General features: G+C 43.2%; 1 pseudogene; it reads left to right on the top strand.

Annotated features, from left to right (window-relative positions):
• The first annotated feature begins 10768 nt into the window (after positions 1-10768).
• Positions 10769-12886, top strand: LOC143390772 (nuclear receptor coactivator 4 pseudogene; annotated as a pseudogene).
• The last annotated feature ends 275 nt before the right edge of the window (positions 12887-13161 follow it).

Genomic DNA, 13161 nt, shown 5'->3' with positions numbered 1-13161 from the left:
CCACATGACAATGAACAATTAACAAAATGAAATGGCAACCTATGGAATGAGAGCCAATATTTGCAAACCGTCTGCCAGCTTTTTGTGAGTCTGACCAAAATACCCAACAAGAACAACTTAGAGGAGAAAAGCTTTATTTTGGCTTGTGGGTTGAGAGGTTTAGTCTGTGGTAGCCAACTCCATTGCTCTAGGCTCCAAGTGAGGTAGGACATTATGGCCGAAGGGCATGATAGAGGATCAGGGCTCCAATTGTGGAAGCCAGAAAGTGGGGGTCAGGGGAAGGAGCTGCAGAAGACGTCCTTCCAGGGCAGCCCCCCAGTGACCCACCTCCTCCAGCCATGTCCCACCTGCCTACAGTTACCACCCAGTTAGTCCGTTCAGATGGACTGATTAGACGTCATAATCTAATCACTTCACCTCCAAACTTTCCTGCATCCATACAGGAGCTTCTGGGGGATAGCTCATATCCAAACCATGACATCAACTATACAGTAGGACTTAATATCCAAAATAGAAGGAACTCATACAACAGCAAAATGACCTCCAAATAGCCCACTTAAACATTGGTGAAGGATCTGATTAGAATTTTTCAAAAGAAGTATATATAAATGGCCAATAGATATATGAAAAGGTGTTTGATATGATCACTAATCTGAGAAAGGCAAATCAAAACTATAATATCACCTTAGACTTGATAGGATGGTGCTATTGTTCAGATGTTGTATGTCCTCCAAGTCATCTTGGGTTGAAATTTAATCCCCATTGTGAGGTATTAATATGGTATTTAGAGATGGGAACTTGGGGAAAGTGATTATGATTAGATAAATTCATTAGGGTGGATCCCCCATAATTGACTGATGGCTTTATGAGAGAGAGAGAGAGAGAGAGAGAGAGAGAGAGAGACAGACAGACACTAGACAAAAAAATTACACACTTCCTATCTCCCAGGACACCCAGCGACTCTTAGCAAGAAGACCATCACTAGAAGCAGGCTATAGGCCTTGAATCTCCAGAATCATTAGCTGAATTAAAATTTGTCATAGTGATAAAAATCTCAAAAACAGAGGGCTATTATAAAAAAAAAGAAGAAAAGATTAGTCAAGGATATGGAGAAAAGGGAACTCTTATACATTAAAAGTAGAACTCTTATATTATCTTTTGATTCCACTTCTGGGTATATATATCCAAAGGAAAATAAATCACTGTCTCAAAGGGTTATCTGCAGTTCCTTGTTCCATTCAGCATTGATACATGGATGGTAAATACAATGTGACAAATAAATTGTAACAGAATAATATTCAGCCTTAAAAATAGAGGAAAATCCTGCCATTTACATCCATACGGATAAACATGAAGGACATTATGCTAAGTGAAATAAGCTAGGCACAGAAAGATAAGTACTGTATGATTTTACTTTTGAGTCCTAAAAAAACTTGAACTCACAGAAACAGTAGGAGGTTGGTTATCATAGATCAAAGTGTGACAGAGATGGGAAGATGTTGGTTAAAGCTTACAAACTTTGAGTTATAAGTTCTGGAGACCTAATGTATAGTTTCGTGACAGTGACTACAGCTAGTAATAATGCATGCTTGACATTTGCCAAGTGAGGAAATCTTAAGGATTCACACATACACACATGCAACTACATAAGGTTACAGATGTTAATTAGCTTGATTGTGGTCATCTCATAATATATACATATCAAAACATCACATTGTATACCTTAAGAATGGACAATTTTTTATTAAAGCATTACAGTTATTTTTAGCATTTGGGTTCATTTTGACAGAATCATACATGCAAGAAATTTGATTGCAATCTCCATTCCCCCCACATGGACAATTTTTGTCAATTATACCTCAGTAAAGTTGAGAGAAAGTTCATTGAGAGTCCATACAGGATAAGGCTGACCCTTTAGTAGTAGCAATAGCAACAGCAATGATAGTGTTAACAACAAGTACTAAAACAACTATTAGAGCTCTATATATTTTAGCTCTTATTATGTACCAGGTGCTGGTTGAGTCTTTAAAATTTATTATTTTCCTGCGGTAGACAGTATTATCCCGTTTTATTGATAATGTCAGGGAGAGGTTCAATAACTTGCTCAAGGTCATGCAGCTAGTAAACAGGAAAGCCTGTTTCTTGCTGCCTTCAGAAGAAGTTCATTTTAAGTGTGAAGTGATAAATGGTGAAGCTTTCCAGGAGAGACGTGGGGATGCCATCTCTACTCTGCTAGTTAAACCCCAAAGAAAGTGCTGAGTGTGGCTTCAGGCTCTACAAATCCGAAATAAATGAAGCGAGGGGCCAAGAGCCCTATGATGCTCCCATGAGGATCGGAAAGCATGCAGTAGCCCCCCTACTTTACCTTGTCCCTACCCAGGCTTGCCCTTATCACCCAGTTTAAAACAGCAGGGCCATCTGGTCCCTCTCCTGTTTAATTTTTCATCATAGCACTTATTACTACCTGACAATTTCTGATTCACTCATGTTTGGCCCTAATTTATCATTTATCTTCCCCACTAGTGAGTAAACTCCCTGAGGTCAGGGATTTCGCCTTGTACCATATCCTCAGGGTTGAGTACAGCACCTGGCACAGAGTAGACACACAATATATTTGCTGAGTGAACGAATGAGTCCCCAACTAAAATATTTCTGTTTGTTACTGTCACATCCTAACCCTTGTCCACGAGCAGACTCGATCTGTACATACCCATGTAATACCACGGAAGTTTGTGTTCTATATTTTCCATTGCTATGGAGCTTGGCATATTTTTCTTTTTTTGCTGCATTTAAACCCTCCCTTCCTTATTCCTTCCCTATTTTCACTCTTCCAAGAACAACTAATATTGTCTATCTCCCGTGTCTTTCTCCATGCTTTGTGATCGTGAAAACCATGTTTTACTTTTATACACTATGAGGGTTAGATCTATAACCATTTTTAAATTTCTCTGCTCCATGACATATGTACATGTGAGTTTTTTCATTATTTTACAAAAATGGAATAGATATAATCCCCACCATGTACTGTACCATATGTATATTAAATATGTGTATAAACGTCTTGCATTCTGTCTTTCCCACTTAAGCATATAGTGGAAATCTTCAAGGTCAAGCGATAGATTGATCATTTTAAAAAATCTAGCATAATACTTCATGGTCTATCTATTTCAGCAATTTATACTACATTTCTTACTGATAGATAGGCATTTCAGTTTTTGTTTCATTTCTATCAATCTTGCCCTTTGAATTCTTAAGAGTATATTTTCTTGACCTCCTGTTTCATTTTTATTCATTACATTCCATAAGAGGTTCTCTCTGGAGGCAAAGCAGGTGTGCTCAGACTTGGTTTGGCTAGATTTCTCCTGGCAATGAGCTATAGCAATGCACATTCCTAACCACAAAGCCCCAGGTGCCCTTTCCTCTCTGCAGCCCTGTGGGGCAGACCACCTCCGCAGGCTTTCTCGGGGCTCTTCTAGAGGGCTCTAGCTTCCTGAAGCAGAAATGTATAAGGCAGAAAAGACCAAGAATGTTTGCTTTCGCTTCCCCTAAGCACATTGAGGTCTAGACTATAACCATTTTTAATTCCTCTGGCCCACAGGGTAATAAAACTCCCTACGTAGCCTGGACTAGGACCCCACGTTCATCTCCCCAAATGCCAGGGACACGGCAGTGCTTCATCCCTAGGCATTTGCACTTGAAGAGATGAAGGCCAGTCCCTGGAGACTTCTCTTGGTTGTCAAAGCCTGAGACACCTGGGGCTTTGCTGGCCCTAGGAGAGATGTTTTTACATTCCAAAAGGTTAGGGGGAGAATCCAGGGTCCCTCTCATCCCTTCTCCAAGGAGCAAAGGTTTGTCTCCTCCCTTTTCAGAGGCAGGGGACAGCTGCCTCTCTCTTGTAGACAAATGGGAGAAGTAAATTTTTTCTGCATCCCAGCTGCGGAGTGAACCTGTCACATTCAAGAGAACTGGCCACGGGTCTAGATGTGAGAAGCCAGATCAGAAGTGTTCCTGTGGCTATTGATCAGTTTGTATCTTTAATAAAAAACCCTTTCCCCCCAAACAGATGCCTCCTGTTTCTGCAATATCCACAGATATAAAGTACCAAATTGTGCAAGTGGGGTGACATTTCCAGACCCTTCAATTCTTGACAAAACATTCTTGGGGCACTGGAGATGAGCACCTGTTTTAATGGTTGCAATCTACCAGTGTGAATTGGCTCTTCACAGTCACTCAAATTGTGTTTTCTTGGTCATTTATACAAAATTACATATAAGAGGTTGTGAGGGGAATGGGAAAATAAACAAGGAGAGAAATGAATTACAGTAGATGGGGTAGAGAGAGAAGATGGGAGGGGAGGGGAGGGGGGATAGTAGAGGATAGGAAAGGTAGCAGAATACAACAGTTACTAATAGGGCATTATGTAAAAATGTGGATGTGTAACCGATGTGATTCTGCAATCTGTATTTGGGGTAAAAATGGGAGTTCATAACCCACTTGAATCTAATGTATGAAATATGTCAAGAGCTTTGTAATGTTTTGAACAACCAATAAAAAATAAATAAATAAAAAAGAAATTGAACATGTCTATTTTAGACACTTCAATTTTCTTGGTGTGCCTCTGTGTGAGAATTGCCTTTTTAAAATTTTATTAAATTCTACCTGTTTTCCAAAGTTTTCTTGGAAATTTTCCTCATCTGTATGGACACTTTTTTTTTTTTTTTTTACACTAATAGGATAGCTATGAATACAGAGTAACCATAAGTCTCCGGCAAACTTTTTGCAAATACTTTTTCCTCCCCATTTTACCTCTCTTTCACCATATTTCTTCATTCTGCTCTTCTTCCCACAAACTGTTGGTCTGTTTTCTAGGTGTTACAAACAGCAAGAGGGTCCTTAGTGCCTACTGTTTGCAGTGGCTGATAGTAAAGCAGGTACCAGCGTCCCAGTTGATGGGCAAAGAACTAGAGCCACATGGAATGGGACCCTCTTGGGGGGCTTTTTGGAGGGAGGATGTGTCCATTGGAAACGTCCTGTCTGACACTAAGTCTGGCATGGAGGAGGCCAACCTAGAGGAAAGGACCCCTAAAGGAAAGACAAGACAATGGTTAGGTTCCCTAGGTGGCACAGTCAATAGGAAGAATGGTGACATCTTGACTTTCACTTCGTCGTGGGTCAGCTGTCAACAAAAGTGTCCAGGAAGCGGAAAGACTATCCGCTCCTGTGCCCCTGGGTAGGGAGTCTCAGATGAAGCTGAGCAGGATCCACAGCCAGCAGGAAAAGACAGCAGTACCCGGAAGCTGTGTTTGGACCACAGATAAACCTGACCATATGGGGCGGGGGCTGCTGTGGCAGAGACAGGCAGCAGCAGGTAGCCCAGGAAGCTGAGGGCTGGAGATTCACAGTCTTGGGAAGTGCGGCCCTGAGGCCGAGCTTAAATGCCTACCACATGGAGGTCCACAAGGCCCTGTGCAGGGCAAATTTCTTCAGCAAAGTTTATCTGCAAAAAGGAGCCTCACGGAAACGGATGAGAGGGTTCTTTTCCAGACGTAAGCTCTGAGTGTAGAGAAGACAAGAGGAATGCAGGGCCTTTGGGACACTTGACCTTCCTTGGTCTCTGAAACCCCAGAAGCTACTAGAAGCCTTGTTTCCAGTGACCAGTGGCCATAACACAGGTTGGGACCCAGGAGGGCACTCTGATTCCTGTGAACCATCAGTGATGTCCAGGCGGAGGTCGAGGAAGCCTGAAGGTCCACTTGGGGATGGCCATGGTCTGGGACCTCCCTCATGACAGTTCTGCTGGACAGCCAGCGTGTGCCCCGGGAAGCCCAAGTCCATCACGATCGCATTCTCAGCACTCAGCTCTCATTCTTGATCTGGGTCTCGGTGGCCAGGGTGCTGGGCACTTCCAGAGACTGAAAAGAGCTGGGGGTAAGAAATGTAAGACAAGTCAGGGTCACACTGCTCTAGAGAAGTACATGGGGCTATTTGAGAGGTCGGGTTGAGAAGCCAGTAGCTGGTGAGGCGAGGCAGTGGCTCAGCTCCTTGCCCAAGTGTCTGAATAAGAAGATTCAGACTTCAAGGCTGTCCAAGAGAACTTGCCTTGAGAGTGGAAATATTAAGTCACTTGAACTCTCTGTTATGAGGGCCACTAGCTACTGTGGCTATTGAGTTCTTAGAAGGTGACTATTACAACTTAGGAAGTAGATTTTAAATTGTACTTAATTTTAATTCATCTAAACTTAAACGTAAAGGGCTACCATGGTGGCTATTGGCTGCCATATTGAATAGCACAGTGCCAGAGCCCTGGGGCCAAGAGTTTGGGCTCTAGAGTAAGACAGGAGGTATAGGCTCCTTGACTTTCTAGTACCATGAGCTCAGATAAGCTCAAGTGTCCTTTTATCTAAACTGGGTGAATGCCACCAACCCCTTGGCCTTCTTCCCACAGGTAGAAGTGCCCAATAGAAGGTGGGCTTCTATTCTGAGAACCTACTCAGGTTCCTAAACATGAAACATTGCTTGCACAATTCTGTCACGATCCTGAGAATCTACACATGTAGGTCAAGGTAGAGCTGCCAGGAACTTTCCAGATTACTAAGGAAGACTTTGGAGCTGCAGGTGTGTGGGGCAGGTCGTTTCTAAGAAACCAGGCTCCTCTTTGGAAAGAGTTGAGTTCATGGGCTCCTGTGTAACTGATGATGGGAAGGGTGTCTCCTAGGGTTTCCAGGGGACAGAAATCTTCGGGTGCTTAGTTCTGGGCCATGAAAACCTGACTGTAGCACTGGTACATGCCACTGTGCGGCACAGACGTGAAGGGAGCCAAGAAGACTGCTTCTAGCAGATTCTATCTGACCCAAGGGTGGTGACTGAAGACACACGGCCTGAGGGTCCTTTCTGATTGAGTTTTGATTTGCTTCTTTATGCTGGTGGCATCATGGAGAGCAAAACCAAATCCAGATGAAGTGGGTAGTGATCAAGAGTTTGAGCCCCGTGTGGCTCAAGAGTCCCGCCCCTGGAGAGGAAGGGGTTGCACGGAGTTGGAGGCCAAGGACTAGTTACTAAGATCACGTGGGGAAGAATGTGGGTCCCAGGAGGCCTTGGGCCTGGAATTCAAAGCTTTTGCAATGTTCCTGTCTGGACTTCCTCCTCCAGGCACGGCTGAGGCCTGTGAAGATAAACCTCACCCTCTTGCCCCTCCTGCTGACCCAGGCCATAGGTCTGTTCAGGAAGAACACTCCAGGTTGGGACATGGTGGCCGTCACTGCTCTAGTGGCTTCTCTGAGGGGACCTAGAGGCCGTGGCAGTCTGCTGCCCTGTTACGTTCCCTGCCCTCTGCCACCTCTAAAGAGGGTGGCATGGGAAGTCAACAGTATTGAAGAAGTCAACTTTTTGTCACGGTGACCAAAATACCCAAGGTGAGGCAGCACGTCGTGGAGGAAAGCTGCTCTGTTGATGGCCGCCGGGAGGCAGAGAAGTGGGGTGGAGATGAACTCTTCCAGGGCACAGCCCCAGTGACCCACTAACTCCAGCCAAGTCCCACTGCCTGCAGTTACCACCCAGCCAGTCCATTCAAACTAGATGGACTGATTAGACTGTGAGCGCTGTAGCCTAATCATTTCGCCTCTGAACATTCCTGTATTCACATGGGAACTTTGGGGGGGACACCTCATATGCAAATTAAAAGAAGCATTCTACTGTGGCCATTGTTATTAATCCCACCACCCCACCATCAGTTATAAAGCTAGAAAAGGGAATTGGTTGGGCCAGAAAACTACCATCAGCTGCTCAATTTCACCTAGTTAACTCAAAGAAAAGCAGAAATGGCCCTCATGAGCAGAGACCGGAATGAGCAGTGAAGTTCATTCACTCTAATGCAAAGACCAAAGAAGGCAATGAGATGTGTTCATGCCAGGAACCTGCCCGACGGGACACAGCCCCCGACCCCTCAAGGCCATTCTCCACATGCCACTGTACGGTAGAACGGACTTAGGAAATCCTTGGCTCAGCCCCATGACCTAGGGGTCACTGGACCTATTTTACAGATGAGGCAATGAAAGGTTCAAAGAGCTTCAGGGATTTGTCCACTTTGGGCCAGTTAGTAAAGGGGAGAGTGGAATTTGAACTCCGGTCTGTTGGAATCTAAAGTTCTCTATTTCATAATTTACATTTCACCTCCTGGGCTCTACTTTCCTTCTTAGTAAAAGCTAGGGGAGGCGGCGAACTCGGTTCTAAGGCCATCTTTCTAGACTGAAAAGGCCATAGGTGACCATTAAGTATTGGAAAATGGGCACATATAGGAAAAAGCCAGCGTGCTGAATAGAGCAATCCGGACAAGAGGTATGGTGGCCCTGGGCCTGGGCAGCTATGAGAGGGCTGCTCTTAGAAGGTAGTGATGGGGACACCTAGGGTGTGTCTGCCTCAGACCATTTGGGTCTCATGGGACATCATAAACACAAGCCTCCCCTGACCCCCAGCCCTTTTCCCCACCATGAGCCCTGGGTTCTCTCCTAATTTTGCCACAGGAGAGACTCGGGCCTGTCTAGCCAGCTTTGTGCCTCCGGACCAGACTCACTGCTCTTCTCACTAATGTCCTCTTACCCGGCTTCTCTCCTGTCACTCCTCTTCGGCCCTGGGGGTTCCTTGAAAAGTGGCTGGAGACCTGGTTCCCTTGACCATGTCACCAGGAAATCCTGCTTCTCTGGGGACTGGTGATAAGCTCTCAAAAACCCTAAAGCCAACTCATGTTCTCTGAACTGGCCACTGTCAGAGGTGCTGCTCTGGGTCCCAGGGCACCAGTACGACTGTTGAAGATTCAAACTGTCACAAGAGCCCAGCAGACAGGCTTCTCTGACCTCATCAGTGATGTCAGAACATTCCGTGGTCCAGCACAAGCTCATACCCCAACTGTAAGACCCTCCACGGGCAATTCCCTTTCCAGTGAAACCTCTGTGAACACACTTTTGTTTAAAAAAAAGAAAAAGAAAAAAATTAATTTTGAGGTGTAATTTATAGATTTAAATGTACCTGTTTACATGTACATTTGATGATTTTTGACTTATTTATACATCTCAAATCATCATGCAATGTAATTGTGATATAATCCGTATAGAGAACATTTGCAGCATCCTAAAAGGTTCCCTGTGCCCTTAGTTATCTTCCCATCTCCCTCTAGTCCTGGGTATTCATTTGTGGGATTTCTGTCACAGTAGATTTTCTTCCTTCTGTGCTGGGGACTGAACCCATGATTTTATACTTTCATATAAATGAAGTCACATACTATGTAGTCTTATATATGTGGTTCCTTTACACTCTGCATAAAAATATTGAGATTCATCTGTGTTGTGGCATGTACCATAGGCCACATAGTTGTAGTATATCCAGTTTTATGGATATGCTACAACTGTTATCCATTCCCCTGCTAACGAACATTTTGATGATCCCCAGTTCTTGTTTAGTCTGAATAAAGCATAGTGAACTTTGCATACAAGTCTTTGTGCAGACGTGTTTTCATTTCTCTTGTGTAATACTTAGGAGTAGAATAGATAAGTCATGTGGTGCATATGCTTAATGTTGTGGCATGTATGTTTAATATCATAAGACACTGTTGTTAACACCAATGGTTTTTCTGCCATCTATTGGGCAGAAAACCTGTATGGTTTCTTGGCTTCTCTATTAATAGGATGAAAAACAGTAGCTAATGTCAAATATTAAATATTCAACCACTTGATCCATGATATATTACCCTTTTTATTTATGCTGGATTTGATTTGTTAAAATTTTGTTTCCAGATTTTTACATTTATATCATGAAGGACTCTGTAATAAAACTTTCTTGTAATGTGTTTGTCTGACGTAGGTATTGGGGATGTTGGTCTCATAAAATGAGCTGGGAAGTGTTTTCTCCTTTATACGCCATAAACATTTGTGTTGTGTTTATTTTTTCCTTGAATTTTTTTATAGAATTTGTCAGCAAAGCTATCCAGGTGTGGAGATTTTCTTTGTCAGTTTTTAACTACAAATTTATCTTCTTTCACAGACACTGGAATTTTTAGGTTTGCTATTTCTTCCTGATTTAGTTTTGGTAATTTGTTTCTTTTCAATCACTTGTCTATTTCATTCAAGTTATTGAATTTATCAGCAACAATAGATGATAAAAATAATAAAAAATATTTTCTTATTTTTTAAATTGTAGATGGACAAAATACTGTTATTATTTTTTTTATGTGGTACTGAGGATCGAATCCAGTGCCTTACACATTTTGGGCAAGCACTCTACCACTGAGCTACAGCCCCACCCCCTTCTTATTTTATTTATTTATTTTTAAAAATATTTTTAGATGTAGTTGGACACAATACCTTTATTTTATTTATTTATATGTGGTGCTGAGGATCAAACCCCGTGCCTCACTCATGCTAGGCAACACTCCACCACTGAGCTGTAACCCCAGCCCCTTCTTATTATTTTTAATGGCTGTTAAATTGGTAGTATAGCCCCCTTTCATTTCTGATATTGATAATTTATTTGCGCTCTTATTCCTAATATTGACAATTTTGTTTCTCTCATCTTAACCAATATGGCTAGCAGAATACCATTTTTATTATCGCCCCCCACCACCGCCAAAGAATTAGCTTTCAGTTTAATTGATTTTTTTTTTTACCATATTCTATTTCATTGGGTTGAGTGTTCAATAAATTTCAACCGGTCCAAGACTTGTGTCCGCTGGTGTCAGTCCAACCAGGGTACCCTCGGGTCGTCCGGAGAACCTCTCTGAACTGGAACAGTGAGCAGAATGAATACCTCCCAGGACCAGAGCAGCTGCTCCAGTACTAGAGAAGCCCTTTTGAGATGTAGTGATGCACGGAGGGACTTGGAGCTTGCTATTGGTGGAGTTCACCGAGCTGAACAGCAAATTAAAGATAACTTGCGAGAGGTGAAATCTCAGATTCATAGTTGTATAAGCCGTCACCTGGAATGCCTTCGGAGCCGTGAGGTATGGCTGTATGAACAGCAGCAGGCTCAGCAGCTCTACTGGTTATTGGGCCAGTTCAATGGTCTTATCCATCAACTGGAGTGTACCCAAAATAAAGATCTAGCCAATCAAGTTTCTGTGTGTCTGGAGAGATTGGGCAGTTTGACTCTTAAGCCTGAAGATTCAACTGTTCTGCTCTTTGAAGCAGACACAACTGCACTGCGTCAAACCATCACCACCTTTGGGTCCCTCAAGACCATTCGAATTCCTGAGCATCTGATGGCTCATGCTAGTTCATCAAACACTGGGCCCTTCCTTGAGAAAAGAGGTTATATCCTGATGCCAGAGCAGCGGAAGTCAACATCCAGAAGCACAACTGTACCTCTCAGTGAATGGCTTCTTGGAAGCAAACCTAACAGTGGCCGTCATGCTTCTTACCTACCTAGTACCAACCTCCAGGACTGGCTCACCCCAAAACAGACCTCAGAAAATAATCAGACCTCTGCAAGAGCCTGCAATTTCTTCAGTAATGTCTGGGGCAACTTAAAGGGCTTAGAAAACTGGCTCCTCAAGAGTCAGCAACAAGAAGTTTCTGGAAAACCAGGTTACCAAAAATCTAACAGCCACTCAACTACCAGTTCTTTCTCCATTGAAGTTGAAAAGGTTGAAGATCTAGAACTCCTTGATCAAAATGAGATGGGATTGTCTGGTTGGCTGGTGTCTCCCCAGGAGCCTTGCAAGTTGGAGAAACCTGAGAATGGCAGTCATGAAACCAGTGAGAAGTTTAAGCTCTTATTCCAGGTCTTCCAGGAGCCTTACAGTGTGAATGATTGGCTTGCCAGGCCTGACTCTTGTACCAACTGTTGGGGCAACCAACCTAAAGGTGTGGAGATTGAAAACCTGGGCAGCCTGAAGTGCCTGAATGACCACTTGGAGGCCAAGAAACCACTTTCCACCCCCAACATGATTACTGAGGATTGGCTTGTCCAGAATCATCAGGAACCATATAAAGTAGAAGATGTATGCAAAGCCAATGAGCCATGCACAAGCTTTGCAGAATGTGTGTGTGAGGAGAACTGTGAGAAGGAAGTTTTGTGTAGATGGCTTCTGAAGAAAGAAGGAAAGGATAAAAATGGGATGCCTATGGAACCCAAACCCGAGCCTGAGAAACATAAAGAGTCCCTGGGTATGTGGCTCTGTCCTTCCAGAAATGACATAACAGAACAAGCTAAGGCACCAAAAGCCATAACTCCTAGAATTGCCAATTCCTTTGAAGTCATAAGGAACAGTTCCTTGTCAAGATGGCTCATCAGGCCTTCATGCAAAGAAGGAAGTCCCAAGGAAGTGCCTAGTACTGCCGGCAGGGCTGGCAGGCAGAAGCTTAAAAGCCCCATTACTACTTCCTGGTGTCCCTTTAACACTGCTGACTGGGTCTTGCCAGAAAAGAAAGTGGGAAACCTCAGCCAGCTATCTTCTGGAGAAGACAAGTGGCCACTTCGAAAGAAGGCCCAGGAAGTATTTCTTAACTCACCCCTTCAAGAGGAACATAAATTCCCTGCAGACCGTTATGGCCTCCCAGCAGTTTGTGATCTCTTTGCATGTATGCAGTTTCAAGTTGATAAAGAAAAGTGGTTATATCGAACTCCTCTACAGATGTGAAGGAATGGACTACCATAGTCAAGCAGTTTCTCTGCAGATTATCACACATCCATGAACTGGTGACTGCAGCTTGCCAAATCATCTTGTTCCTTGGTCTGACCAGCTTAGTTTCTCTCATAATTTTGAGCTAGCAAAGAAAAATTATCAAAAGTTATGAGTTTCTTTGTAAAAAAGAGGGAGGCTGTTTGTGGCTGTTTTTTGATGCTGAGGTTATTCATTTCCTTCTGATAGAAGTATTCGCTAAATCTGCCCCCACACTACAAATGCAGCATTTTAGTGCATAGGTTGTCACCATCTTCCACAGCTCCTTAGATTGGGTTGTTAACTAGTACATAAACACTGTAGTTTGAAAAGTGAATATTTCTGTAATCAAAGTGTGTTGATGTATTCTAAAGCTAGTAAACTTCCCTAAACTTTTGATTGCCCTTTAGACACTTCTCTTGCTGTGGGTTTTCTATTAGTGGTCTGAAATGATTGTTCAATTTAATCAATATATAGCATATTTCATATAATTAACCTTGCCAATAGTGATTTTT

The sequence above is a fragment of the Callospermophilus lateralis genome, chromosome 2, assembly GCF_048772815.1.
Source record: "Callospermophilus lateralis isolate mCalLat2 chromosome 2, mCalLat2.hap1, whole genome shotgun sequence".
NCBI classification, from domain to species: domain Eukaryota; kingdom Metazoa; phylum Chordata; class Mammalia; order Rodentia; family Sciuridae; genus Callospermophilus; species Callospermophilus lateralis.
Note: the sequence above shows the minus strand (reverse complement) of the source record. Positions and strands in the feature narration are given on the sequence as shown.